Here is a 13,581-nt window from a genome sequence, read left to right on the forward strand (position 1 = left end):
GCTGTTTAAAAACTCAGCATTTGCTGATCAGTAGCAGCCGGGCGCCGTGCACGGCGCAGCCTGACATGTGACGTTGTAAACACGAGCAGAAATCAGGACTAAAAGCAAGTTTTCCAGAGACGTCTGGGGAGTGGTCAAACCAGTTCCTCAGGGCAAGCCGACACCTCGGCCAGGTGTAAACAAGGCCTGTGGGCCATTACCTGCTCAGTGCCCGTTCTTGGGTGGGGCAAAAAGCTACGTCTTAGCAAAGAAACAGCATAGGGTTCCTGTCCTCACAGACGGCCTGTCGTCAGGCTCCCAGCTGGAGATGGGGGGACAGGACTATACAAAGGAGGGGCAGACACCCCTCTCCGTCCCCCTGCCCATCGCATTCTCTGCACCAGAAAAGAAAAAGGAAGCCGCTTTTGGACTCTGGAGGAGGCGTCCTGACCTCAAGGGGCTGCTCAGGGAGATTGCTGGAGGCACCTGGCCAGACAACTTTGCTTTGACTCTAATAGAGCTAGTGAAGTTGGGCACCCGTAAGTGTCTTATCTTTATTTTTCTTGTGTCTGACTCTTACGCCTCCTTGCTGGGCCTCACTGAAAATCGCTCTCTTTGTACACTTGGTTTGTTGTTTTAGCTAATCCAGTGTGTTAAGTCGAACTGTTGGGATAACGACTCTGTGGGTGGAAAGTTTTACAGCTGATAGGCAAGTGTTTGGTTATGGACCTGACCTTTTTATTGCTGCGTTACAGGCACCCGCCCCTTCCTCTGCAGCCAGCGGAGCTCAGCCCCCCCCAGAGCAGGGCATGAAATACCCATTCTCGTGGGCAGCCAGCGGGCGTAGCTGCAGGGTGGGGTTGCAATGGAAAAAGGTGAGTATTTTAATCCAGCTCCACCACTTTTCTGTCACTGGGGAACTGTCGATAAAAGTCGCCCTTCCTTTCCGTACATTCTTTAAGGGGGGAAAGTCAGTTTGCTCTGCCAAATCTTCATCCGTCCCACTGCTGCTACGTGCTGAAAAAATGGGCTCGTCCGGGATTTGAACCCGGGACCTCTCGCACCCTAAGCGAGAATCATACCCCTAGACCAACGAGCCAGTTAAGCAAAGTTTTTCTTCCAGATGTTTTTAGACATGAGCCATTGACTGTGTTGGCACTCAGAGACTATATTACTTTCCACACACATCTGGCAGCAGGATGTTCCCTAAACTCTTTCCCCTGGCTCCTAGACACACTTGAGAGAACAATTTATGGCCTTCTCTCTACACTCTACACTTTCACCCCGCTGAAGCTGCCAGGACGGAAAGCTCTGTTCTAGGTGTGATTTGCACGGCCACAGTTTAGCCCCTTTACAAATCTGGCGACGCAACGGCTTTGAGCCACTGCAGCTACTGTGGAAAGGTCTCCATCTTCAGCCCCTAAAATCTAGACTCTGAGCCGGGCCAGTTCCAGAGCGGGTCAGCTGTGGAGGGGGGGACCTTCTGTGCGAAGGGGGATGTCACAATATTCTCCTTCTCTCTGCCTTTGCGTTCATTCTTTCGTCCAAATCTGAGGGCTGATAAAAGGCCACGCTGGCCTGGATCAGGGCCTGGGGGAGGAAAGTGCATTTCCAAGGGCGGGGCTGATCCCTATCTCACTGCTGTCTGGTAGGCAGTGAGAGCAGCAACAGGTGTGCCTCTCTCCCCTGCCCCTCTCTTTGGGTGCCCACTGCATGGGCTGGTTACGACCACCCGTGGAGCAGCTGTACCAAGCCACACAGAACTCAGCAGTTCTCTGGCAGGTGGCTAGTTTTAGGACGGCCCTCGCTGGCCTACAGGGGGCACTGCCCCTGGGGCTTGAGGAGGCATTCAGTGGGGTCACTCTGCATTCTCCTGCCATCCCAAGAATCTTCCTGCACCCCGCAGTATACCCAGCTCCTGGGCCACAACTGCCCCCCGTTCCTGGCCAGAGCTGAGACCCCCAGCACGGCTGCAGAGGTCTGTCAAGTGATCAGCCCCTGCACTGCTGGCAGGCAGCTCCCCTCTCAGCCTGGCATCCCAACACCCCCCTGCTCAATGCCATTGCCCAGGGGCAGCACCATTATCCCCAGCAGGGGCACAGGAAGAGACTTGCCCAAGTGTCAGAGACAGGACTAGAACCCATGACTCCTACTTCCCCAGTGACTGCCCTATGCACTGTACCGCCCTGCAGTGCGTGGGGCACTAAAGTGGTGCCAGAAAGCACCCGACTGTTTCAGTGCTGAAGTGTAGTGGAATAGGCAGAGGACTTAAGACCTGGGGCATTTGGGTTCTAATCCAATTTCTGCCGTTTCATCGCCCCAGGTGTGAAGCTGCCCTTCCCCAGCTCAGGCTGCTGCCCTGCTGGGGAGGCCGTGGGCTCTCCGGGCACCAGTGAAATCTCCACCCCTCTGTATTACCTTCTGTGTGGCCTAACAGAGGCTCTTGCTGGGATTTGTCACCGCTGGTGCCAGTTGCTGCTCCCTGAATGCTGCAGAGCAAGGGAGGGCAAGCAGGAGCACAGCCCCCCAATCATGGGGGCACAGAACTGTCGTGTGGGGAGAGGCAGCTGTGGGGGCCAGGGGAGAGGACCAGCTCCTCTGGCCACAGAAAGTACCTCTCTAAAAGCGGCCACGTTTGTATTCCTGTGCACGCCCCTGCTGCGGAGGATTCACCTCTGGGTGACGGGGGGTGGCACTTCTGGGAACATGCTTTACAAACTGACCCCTAGGCCATGCTGCCTTCCAGGTCTGCATCCCCCCTTGGCAGTCGGCTCTGCCCCCAGAGCATGGGACCTTCCTGCTGCTTTGTCATGGGCATGTGATTTCCCACACTGGTTTGTTGTCCTGGCCTGGAGAGCCCAGCCCTGGGCTCCGTCCGGAGTGGCAGCTTAGCTCGGCCTGAGCGGTCAGCACCCCTCCTAGCCAGCTGCCCCGCTCATGGCACACAGCTCCCGTGCAGTGCGGCGAACCGGACACCCGGGTGCCAGGGCAGTGGATAAGCTACAGAAACCCATTGATCTCTAGGGCTCAGTGCTGCACAGAGGTTTCTGGGGGCCTGGGGCAAAATATGAAACTGAGGCCCCCCACCCTTCTGAAACAGTACCACTGAGAGGGGCTGGGGGGCAGGGTGCTGGGGAAGGGGACCGCCCCACACTCACCACACAGCAGCAGCTCCTGTGCCCCATGGGGCTGGGGCTGACTCCCTGCTCTGAGCCTTGTGCTCTGCTCGGGTTTGGGGGCCCTCTCAAATACAGGGCCTGGGGCCAACTGTCCCTCCCCTCCCCCACCCTGGGTGATCCTGAAGAAACTAATGGCTTGTCAGCTGGGCCCACAGCTCCAGTGGGGGGTGGCTCCAGGGGGCCCTGCATGGGTCCAGCGCCAGCAGGGCCAGAGCAGGGGATCCAGAGAGCCCTTAAAGGGGCCAGGTCCTGCTCCCCCAGCTGCTTTCCCACCCCCACCCCTCAGGGGACAGACTGCCGAAGGGCTGGTCAACGATCCTGCAGGTAACTGCAGCTGGGTGTGTCCCTAGCTGGGTGAATGCTGGTGAAAGTGCCAGCTGGAGAGGGCTTTGCAGCATGTCACAGCAGTACAGTGTGAGAGGGAGCCCAGGCTGGTGGGTTGGGTGGCTCAGTGGTACCCCAGTTCCAGGTGGATCCGGGGAGAGCGGGGGACTCGTCACACCTGTATTGTAAGGTAATGTTGGAGAGTTTCGCTCTGTGACAGTGTATCTCACCAGATGGGAGAGAGGCGTTAACTCATGTGAAATGCTGGTCTCCGACAGAAGGTGTTCTGCCCCGCTCCACGAGGAAGGCCCAGCGACGCCAGACGGACTAGAGTGGAACGTTACAGAGGACGAAAGACGTTGTTGTTTACTAACCCCCCGCCCCACGAAGATGAGTCTTGCAAGTGAATTCCTCCCATTGGCTGAGTTTGCAATGGAAAGCAGATGGGGGGTAGGGAATAAAACACCCCTAACAAGGAGAAGCTGGATCTCATTGCTGCTTGGACTCCTCTGGGTGGCGAGACAGATTGGAGCTCAGCCAGGTGACAGCTCCAAAAGGTATCCAACAGACCTGCCTTTCCCACGACATCCGTTGAACCAGACAAGCATCCCTCGGCACACCCCAAGGCCACAGCCACTTCACCTCCTCCCACCGCTCAGACTGGGAGGAGCCGTCCAAGGAAACAGAAGTACGAAACCAGATTCTACACATCTGACGCCAGCACACGGCACGGGCCCCCCACCTCGGCACGGGCCGGGAGCGCACCGCACACTAAAGCTGACAGCGATCAGTGCGAGAGCTGCCACTAACAGACAATGCACGACCTCATCTGGGAGGACACCCCGGATGTAGCCTGCCCCATTGAGACCTGGCTGGAGAACCCCGCAAGCCCTGTGTTAGCCCAGCTTGCCCTCCCAGGATACTCAGTGCACCGTGGACCTGGAGAGGCCGAGAAGGCAGGTGGTGCTGCATCCATCTTCTCTGCAAACATTAAATGCAAGAGAGGTGCCTCTGGTAAGACAACTTCGCGCACCTGACAGGAGAAACCAGAGCCGGGGCTCACACTGATTTTAGGTGGATTTCCAGACCATCACAGAGAAAAACACACAGAGGCTCACTGGCGCACGGAGAGGCACCTCAGCCTTGTCCTCCTGGGAGATCCTGAAGTCCTCAAATCATGGTTTAAAGGCTTCAAGTTACAGAGAATCCACCATTTACACTAGTTTAAACATGTGAGGGACCCGTTCCCCGAGTTGCAGAGGAAGGCAAAAGACCCCGCTGCCAATCTGACCGGGGGAAATTCCTTCCTGACTCCAAATCTGGCTCTCAGTTAGACCCTGAGCGTGTGGGCGAGACCCACCAGCCAGACACCCGGGAAGGAATAATCTGTAGTAACTCAGAGCCCTCCCCAGCTAGTGTCCCATCCCTAGGACTTTCGCAGGTCATTTTGGTCCAGCCCACACAGCTGGTCACGCCTGGACTCCCTACATATCAAGACTGAGGACATCACAACCCACAGACCATCCCCTGACTAGGGTGGTGCTCAGAGACCTTCCGGTACTGGGCATCAAGAAAGACCCTGATTCAACCACGAGGACTCAGGACTCCAATGAATTCCAGAGCCTGCTAAAAGACACCTGGACCCCACTCATGGGACAAGGAGTTGAGGACCTGGTGACCTGCTGGCCCCCAAAAGGCTCCTCCCTCCCTCCACTGAGGCGGCCAAAACCCACCCCAAGGAGCTCTCCAGAGGGGTAAATGGCTTCCTCAGTCCTGAGGGCCTGCTGCAGAGCTGAGCACCAAGCACCGTAAGAACTGTCACCCTCCTTCATTGAACTGACGACGAACAGCCTCCTCAAACAGCAGGGGCCTGCCGTGCTCAGCCCCGCCAACCCATGGCCTCCAGCAGAGACCTGTGACTCCGACCCGGGCCCTTCCCAGCTGGAGAAAGAGTCGTGTGCAACTGGCCCCACTCCTGAGCGAACCAGCCAGCTCCTCATTCAGGGAGGGAATCCGCCCTCCATCCTTCACACGTGCACTGGGGCGACCCGCGCTGGAGAAACCCACCCTGGGCACGTCAGGCCTGGCCAGCTCTCGCCCGGCGTCAGACCTCCTGTTCCTGGGCAACCTCAGAGAGAAGCCAGCCAAAGGCCAGCTCCAGGCTCCTCTAACTGCAGCCAGCAGGAGGGACCCGGCACCACCTGGCTTCAGGCCCAGACACGGAACTGGAACTGGTTTCCTAGCCCTGATGGCTGAGCTCCTCCGGTCAGTGGGGAGAGGGGCAGCCATCCGGTCTCAGCCCCCTGGGCCTCTCTGCAGCATTCCACACCGTGGGCCAGGAGCTTCTGCTGGCTCACCCAAGAGGTGGCAGGGTCCAGGGGAAGGTGCTGAAACGGTTTGAGTCCTTCCTGGAGGGACACCCCCAAGGAGCAGTGATGGGAAACTGCCCCTCCCGCCCAGACCCCTCGCTTGTGGGGCTCCACCAGGGTCCATTCTCTCTCTCCGGTCCTTTTCAACATCTACATGCAACCACCAGGTGAACGGGCCAGACGACATGGACCTTTTTGGGGCCGGTAAGAAGAGTCTTGAGGGGGAAAAAAGGAACTTTGACCATCACCCCGGCTGGGGCAGCAGGACTGTTGCCGTGACCCCCAGCCTTGGTCCTCCACAGAGGATGCTTGGCCAGCATCGCTCCACTAGGGAGAACCTCAGCCTGATACATGTGAGATCCTGCTCCGAGTCCCTCCCTCGTGTGTCCGTTTCCGTCCCCCACTATCTTCCTGCTGGCTGATCTCTCTCTCGGCATTTCACCTGACCCTGAAATCAGCCATAGTGCCCGGCACCAGCACAGCCAAGTGAGATGTCCCCCAGCTTTGCTCGGCCTGCAAAGGACACTGACCCGGCCAGACCAATTAGATAATGTCCCTGGCTGGGGAGGCAAGCTGGGGTCAACAGGTGTCATGGCCAACCCTCCTGCCCAGGACACCTGTCCGTGACTGAGCAGCCGCCTGGTATCTTGAAAACATCAGCCAAGCTGTATCCCCCTGGCTAGCCCATTTCCTCTCCCTCTCGCGTCTGGCTGTTGTGCTGAAAGCAGGAAGGTGGCTGTCCTTCCCAGAACTAACCCGTCCTCCCCAGCAAGAAGGACTGTGGTGGAGGGGCAAACGCTACCTGGTATCCAACATAGGTTTGATTGTTTTACGTCACTGCTCAACTGCGGTTCCAGCTCTTTTTGTCTTGTTTCGATCCCCCCAGCCCCCCGTTTTGTGTGTTCTAATTGTAACCCTTCTGCCAGGCCAAGTTGATAGCCGCAAGGGCCGGGTTCAGTACACAGGGGTTCCCTCTCATTAAAGCAAATGCAAAACTGGCTCGAGCCCCCACCCAGTGACCTGGGAAAATCTTACACACCCCCTGGGCGCCTCAAGGAGGCAATACTTCCCCTCTCGCAAGCACAGAGTCTCGGTGTAGTAGAGAATCTTTAATAACATGAGGCAAACGACATCAGCATTAAATTGGGGAAACACCACAACTAGTGTTCATTAACCAAACCATGAACACCGACCCACCCCAGAAAAATTGGGCCACATCCTTTCCCTCAGGCTCTTGAGTCCCAGAACCCAAACGTCTCTTGAGTCCAGCAATCCACAAATCGCCCAAAGTCCAAAAAAAGTCCAGCCCCGGAGTTCAAAAGTTCACCTGCAGAGTGTTACTCCCCAATCTGGCTAAAATGTGCCTGGGTGTGGGGGAAAGAGGTAAGGGGCACCTTACGTGTCCTGAAGCTGACTGCCCCACAGGGCTCTGCTCCGCTCCACCACGACCGGCTCCGCTCTGCACAGCTCACCGTCTCACGACCGGCTCCGCTCAGCTCGCCGTCTCACGAACACACCGCTGTCTCACGACCGGCTCCACTGCACACTAGATCTTCCGGCTCCCCACTACTTGACACAGTGCTCAGTGATTTCAGCTCTCAGTGATTTCAGCTCATAGTAGTGGTAGCCTTAGTGCTGGTGCACTATAAGGCTGAAGTGAATTCAGCACAGTACCTGTAACAAAACTTTTAATAGACCCAAAATTAGCTCTGACATTCCACAGTGGAGAGAGACAGAGGTGCAATTGGTGCTTCAGGCCCTCACAAAGGGGCCTACACCACCAGGCACTAATACCTGTCTCAAGTCTCTCTCCATTCACAGAGTTTTGGAACCCATGTCCCTTGCCTAGTGAGTGCTACTCAGTTGATGGTGAGTCCTCCATCATAACAAAAAGGCCAAGTACAGTTCCAAGCACAGTTCCCATAATCAGGGTACTAACAATTTATTCTTCCCGCCCCAATAACAGAGACACTGGGGATCCCACAGCAGCCAAAGTGACGATTTGGGCAGTTATGGTCTCATTCTAGGCGGGGTGGGTGTGCCTATGCAAATGAGATCAGCCCCTGAAGTTCTTTTCCACAACTTGCCACACCTCACCACCAGATGTCAGGGTGGAGCCCACCCTGTCTCTGCTTACATCATCAATGAATATCTAACCTTCGGCATGAGCAGCACGGTGCGTCTGCCAGGACACTCAGCTGGCTGAGGTCTCTGCGTAGCAAACCCCAAAGCGTGTCTCACAGTGTTCACTGTGGGACAGTTTCAGGGTCATGTGAACGCCTTGTGACTCTTTGGGCCCACCTGTTCCTTCTAAACAGCAGCATGTCTCCTCAGCAATGGTGGGCACATCCCACCTGTCCGCTGCTCCCTGCACTGGCCTCCTCGGGAATTTCACACCCAGTTGAAGGCCTCAGTCTTTCTCTTCAAGGCACTATATGGCCTGGGCCCAGGATGATTTAGTTGGGGATTGGTCCTGCTTTGAGGATCATTGGACTAGATGACCTCCTGAAGTCCCTTCCAACCCTGATATTCTATGATTCTATGATACCTAAAAGACTCAGTCTCCTGGAGGAAAACCATGGCCCAATGGAGCTCTCAACAATATGAGTGCCGCTCGTCTGTGGGGCAGACAGAACCATCTCTGGGGGAAGTCCCAGACCACAGAACAAAGTCCCCCAAGAACTAAGGGCCATCACAGACCTCACCACCTTCCCTACCGGATGCATTTCTTGGACCCGTCCCTTCTCTACCATACTCAAAGGGCAATAGTCTATTTAACAAAACAAAGGAAACCCTACCAAAACTAGACACTCCCGACCACATGCGTCTCCCTCTGGGCCTGGGGAGGGGATGAGGGAACCAAAGTGTGACAGATGTGTAGTCACAGTGCAGAATGCATGACCGCATGGCGCTCAGACTACACCGATGAGCACACCATTAAAACCCATGTAGATTAATAACATCGCTTATCAGACACCTTACAAAGCCCCTAGGTATAACCTGCTTCAGCTGGCTTGTTGCTTTAGGGGTCTGAGTCTTGCTTTGGGTATATCCTAGATCAGCCTATTTCCCCTCCCCCATTTAAGTAGCACATAACCAGGGCTTGCCCTTCTCCTCCACCGGATAAAAAGGGAGTGGAAGTAATTGTACAAGGAGACAAAAAATATTTTGGCAGCTACTCCTGGAACGTTGGTGCCCAAACCAGGTCAGATGGGCTAAAAGCAACGGGGCCCAGGGGGCTGAAAGTTAGACGGAGCGGGTGATGTGCCGAGAAAGACTTAACATTGCTTTCGAGCTCCGCAGAGGTCTGCTGCAGGCCCGGGACAGCGTGGCGTGTGCATGTCATCCCACGGGGGGGATACGCCATCCTTCGCTGTGCAGGCTGGCTGGGGGCAGGCAAGTGCCCGAGGCTCGGTAGGAAGGGACGTGAGAAGCAGGGTGCTGGGTATGAGAAGCCTCCATGGCCAGCTGTAGAGAATCCTTGCTCAGCGGGTGCCCTGAGGCTCAAGGCTTGTTTGTCAGGGCTGCAGCCACAGCTGGCAGTTCCCTTCTGCTCTGCAGACTCCCCAGGAAGGCGGGGTGAGGCAGCAGCCAGCCCCTGTCAGTGTAACCTGATCACCAGGCTGCTGCTTTGTTGAGGTGGCACCTAGAGTAACAGCTGGAAAAAGTACTACAGGGTGGCTCGTTGGTCTAGGGGTATGATTCTCGCTTCGGGTGCGAGAGGTCCCGGGTTCAAATCCCGGATGAGCCCTGTTTTGCATTTTAGTGTGGGGAGGGTTAAGAAGGATGAATTCAAACTGGAACAGGTGCAGAGAAGGGCAACTAGGATGATCCGAGGAATGGAAAACCTAATTTATGAGAGGCTAAACAAGCCAAGCTGTGGAAGTCTCCTAACCAAAAGAAGGTTGATGGGAGATATGATTGCTCCCTATAAATACATCAGAGGGATAAACAACGGGAAGGAAGAGGAGTTATTTAAGTTAAGCGCCAATGTTAACACAAGAACCACTGGATACAAACTGGCCATCAATAAGTTTAGGCTTGAAATTAGACGAAGGTTTCCAACCATCAGAGGAGTGAAGTTCTGGAACAGCCTCTCAAGGGGAACAGTGGGGGCAAAAAACAGGGGCACCATTTCAGATTTTGGTTGTGGGGGGGCAACTTTAATCATGATTCCAGTGGCTACTTAGACACCTGAAAACTCTAGTTTTTCTTCCGATAATTTCTGACAGGAGCACTGTATCTAATTCCTATATAAAGAGAGAAAATATACAGACACAGACACTTATTAAAGCCATATTTTAAATTTACATGCAAGTTTCAAACAATCAGGAGACAATACAGCAAAATATTCCCAATCCCAAGCCTTGAGGTATCAGTTCTGGAGCTCTAACACAGATCTCAGAAACACACGTTTGATACTTTGTACACTCTCTTAAGCAGATTTTATTTCTCTCTACTAACTCCGGCAATTGTTGTTTTTTAAATGTCTTGTGTTCCAAATTCCGAAGAGGAGAATGAGACACTTAATTTGTTCCAGGAATAGTAAAGGTAAAGAAATGATTGCAAACAAACAAAAAACGCCCCAGAGACGAGCTAAAACAATGGATAACGCCCTGGTCTCATCTTGGCAAAACTGCCAATGGCCTGATATCAGGTGTTTTGAAGCTTCACATTCACAGGCTAAAGTTGCCAAGTTATTTAAGTGCCCTGCTCTCACTGTGGATCATACATAGTCCTTTACTCTCTTGAGCACAGAGAGGTACCTCTCCTTTGATGCTGTAGAAACTGGAAGGCTCAACACAATATCTACAGTAGACAGTGAAAACTGGGAACCCCTTAGGAAGTCATTGAGAATGTTCCAGAAGTCAAAAATTGAAGTCAATTTTTTGGTGCAAAGTGCTTCTTGGCGACTTTGACTTCTGCATCCAGATTGCCAAAATTGGTGCCCATTGATCCATAGTGATCTGCAATTATTTTCAGTTTCTCAACATCCAGAACATGTTCATTCTTTGTGTCACAAGCAGTTAGTACAGAAAGCCAACTGGAGTTGGCAGTGAATCGTCTATCAAGCTCTACAAGAATTCTGTCCAGAACGGGATAGTAGAAATCAGATTTTATAGATTCTTGAGCGCTCTTGGGAACATCATGTGTAGATGACTGACCTAGTGTACTAGAACCAAAAAATAAGGCCAGCTTGGTGGAGATTTTGTGAGGTTTTCTTGCCTTTTTTGTATTGCTGTGCAATGTCAAGTTCCCTGGTAATTATTTCAGCTTCCTCACATAGCTCCTTCCATTTGCTTTCAGATGGTCTCATTTCTTGAAGAGCAGCAGCATTGCTTGCTACTAATTCCATGGCACTTGATAAATTCAGGTTTTCATTTTGCAGGTCTTCTGAAGCACTGTTCAAAATCATGAACGTTCTTTCCAAAACCAAGCGCCTCAACAGGAAGGAACAGCTCTTTAGCCTGGCCGTCAAGCCCTTTGCTAGTTGATGGTCCGTCAGTCTTCTGAACTGAAATGGCTTCCCATGTTTCCACTACCGTGCCATATCCTACATGCCGTTTGTGGAGGGAGTCATGCCGGCAAAACCAGCGAGTTTCACATTATCTACCTAGCTCAAGTACCTTCTGACCTAGCTTCTGCTGTGCCATAACAAACAGTTCCTGGTGCTTGTTACTATGGCTAAAGAAGACGTACGGGTCCTGAGCACATGCAAAGACTTCCTGGCACTGGGTGGTGCTGGAACATGTGTCTGCAATGACTAAGCCTGTGAGCATGGCCGTGCACATAAATGGCATGTGTAATCCTTTCCTGAATGTGAGCTCGTACTCCTGGTAAATGCCCACTCAGCACAGAATCACCATAGAACGATAGAAGTGTAGGACTGGAAGGGACCTCGAGAGGTCGTCTAGTCCAGTCCCCTGCACTCACGGCAGGACTAAGTATTATCTAGACCATCCCTGACAGGTGTTTGTCTAACCTGCTCTTAAAAATCTCCAGTGCTGGAGATTCCTCAAGCTCCCTAGGCAATTTATTCCGGTGCTTAACCGCCCTGACAGTTGGGCAGTTTTTCCTAATGTCCAACCAAAGCCACCCTTGCTACAATTTAAGCCCATTGCTTTTTGTCCTATCCTCAGAGATTAATGAGAACAATTTCTCTCTCTCCTCCTTGTAACAACCTTTTATATACTTGAAAACGGTTATCATGTCCCCACTCAGTCTGCTCTTCTCCAGACTAAACAAACTCAATTTTTTCTGTCTTCCCTCACAGGTCATGTTTTCTAGACCTTTAATAATTTTTGTTGCTCTTCTCTTGACTTTCTCCAATTTGTCTTTCCTGAAATGTAGCACCCAGAACAGGACACAATACTCCAGTTGAGGCCGTATCTGCGCGGGGTAGAGTGGAAGAATTACTTCTCGTGTCTTGCTTACAACACCCCTGTTAATACAGCCCAGAATGATGTTTGCTTTCATTTTTGCAATTGTGTTACACTGTTGACTCATATTTAGCTTGTGATCCACCATGACCCCCAAGGCCCTTTCCGCAGTTGTGCTTCCCAGGCAGTCATTTTCCCTTTCGTGTGTGTGCAATATGTCACTGTCCTGGGCAACAGTGTAATTAATAACATGCTTCAAATGCTGTTGTTCTTCAATAACCATTTTTGAAACAGATTCAGCACTTAGATTTTCCACATGGCACCAGCCCAGCGCTGCTTGCTGAGTGAGTCCTTTCCCATGGTAGCGTAAAAGGATCCACAGCTGTTCTTTTTTAGCTGCAGCTTTAGTTTCATCAACAAGGAGAGACAAATACTTGGTGTGTCTTTTTAAGCCCTGTCACTTAGGGTGTGTCTACACAGCAAAAGCTGTGCACAGGTCAGCCTACCTGAGGCAGCTTGACTCCAGCTAGCCAGGGAACAATAGCAGGGAAGACAGCACAGTGCAAGTCTGGGAGGGGCTTTGGGTGCACACGTGGCTTGCTAGCCCACTCTGAGGGCTGTGCTGTGCTCTCTTCGCGTCTATTGCTCCCCGGGCTAGCTGGATGCAAGTTAGCTTGGAGAGACGAGCACACGCGCAGCTTCTGCTGTGTGGACATATCTTTAAACCTGGTGATGACGACAGAGGCTGGTAGCACCTTGTCTACATCAGGACTCCCAGATACAATGCTGGTAGTTCCGGTGGGGAACTTAGCCAAGTTTAGCAGTGGGTGAATTTCCTAGTGCAGACAAGGCCATTGTCAGACTTAATATCAGTTTCTTCTTCTGGAAAGTAGGATAGTATTACCTTAATCAAGCATCACCTCCACCCATGCTCTGTGAGGTTGTCAGATTTTAATTTGTGTGCATTCGTCCTGTTAATGGGAGGAGGGGGAATAGTCCTGAGAGTTGAACTTCTGTTCTGTATGCAGAGATGTGCGTTGTATTTAAGAGTCTGCATGTCTCCTATTTTGATTTATTCTTATAACTTAGATCCTCAATACATTAGCCCCCCACTCTCAGTCTAAACCCTTAGCCCTGACCAAGCTATCATTTGCCATGAAAAGAAAATCAGTGATTACTATATAAGGAAATCACATACCAGCGTGGGTGGCAGGTATCGTAGCCAAGTGTAGGCTGTGCCTTCCCAAACAGCCTAACATGGCCCTGCCCATGCTTCGCCCCCAGGCCAGGCCCTCTCCTGCGGTTCCCAGTCTAGGGCGCTCTGCCTGGCTGGGCATGGGAGTGTCTTAG

At 52.8% G+C, this 13,581-nt stretch overlaps 1 protein-coding gene and 2 non-coding genes across 3 annotated transcripts in view; 1 reads left to right on the plus strand and 2 right to left on the minus strand.

Annotated features, from left to right (window-relative positions):
- AHCYL2 (adenosylhomocysteinase like 2) overlaps positions 1 to 13,581 on the minus strand; it is a 493,940-nt gene that overhangs the window by 366,066 nt on the left and 114,293 nt on the right. The window lies entirely within an intron of this gene.
- Positions 1,007 to 1,078, minus strand: TRNAP-AGG (transfer RNA proline (anticodon AGG)). Its single transcript has one exon. It is a non-coding gene; the product is annotated as a tRNA-Pro (tRNA).
- On the plus strand, positions 9,531 to 9,602 carry TRNAP-CGG (transfer RNA proline (anticodon CGG)). The gene has a single exon. It is a non-coding gene; the product is annotated as a tRNA-Pro (tRNA).

Source organism: Lepidochelys kempii, chromosome 1 (genome assembly GCF_965140285.1).
Source record: "Lepidochelys kempii isolate rLepKem1 chromosome 1, rLepKem1.hap1, whole genome shotgun sequence".
In the NCBI taxonomy this organism is placed as follows: domain Eukaryota; kingdom Metazoa; phylum Chordata; order Testudines; family Cheloniidae; genus Lepidochelys; species Lepidochelys kempii.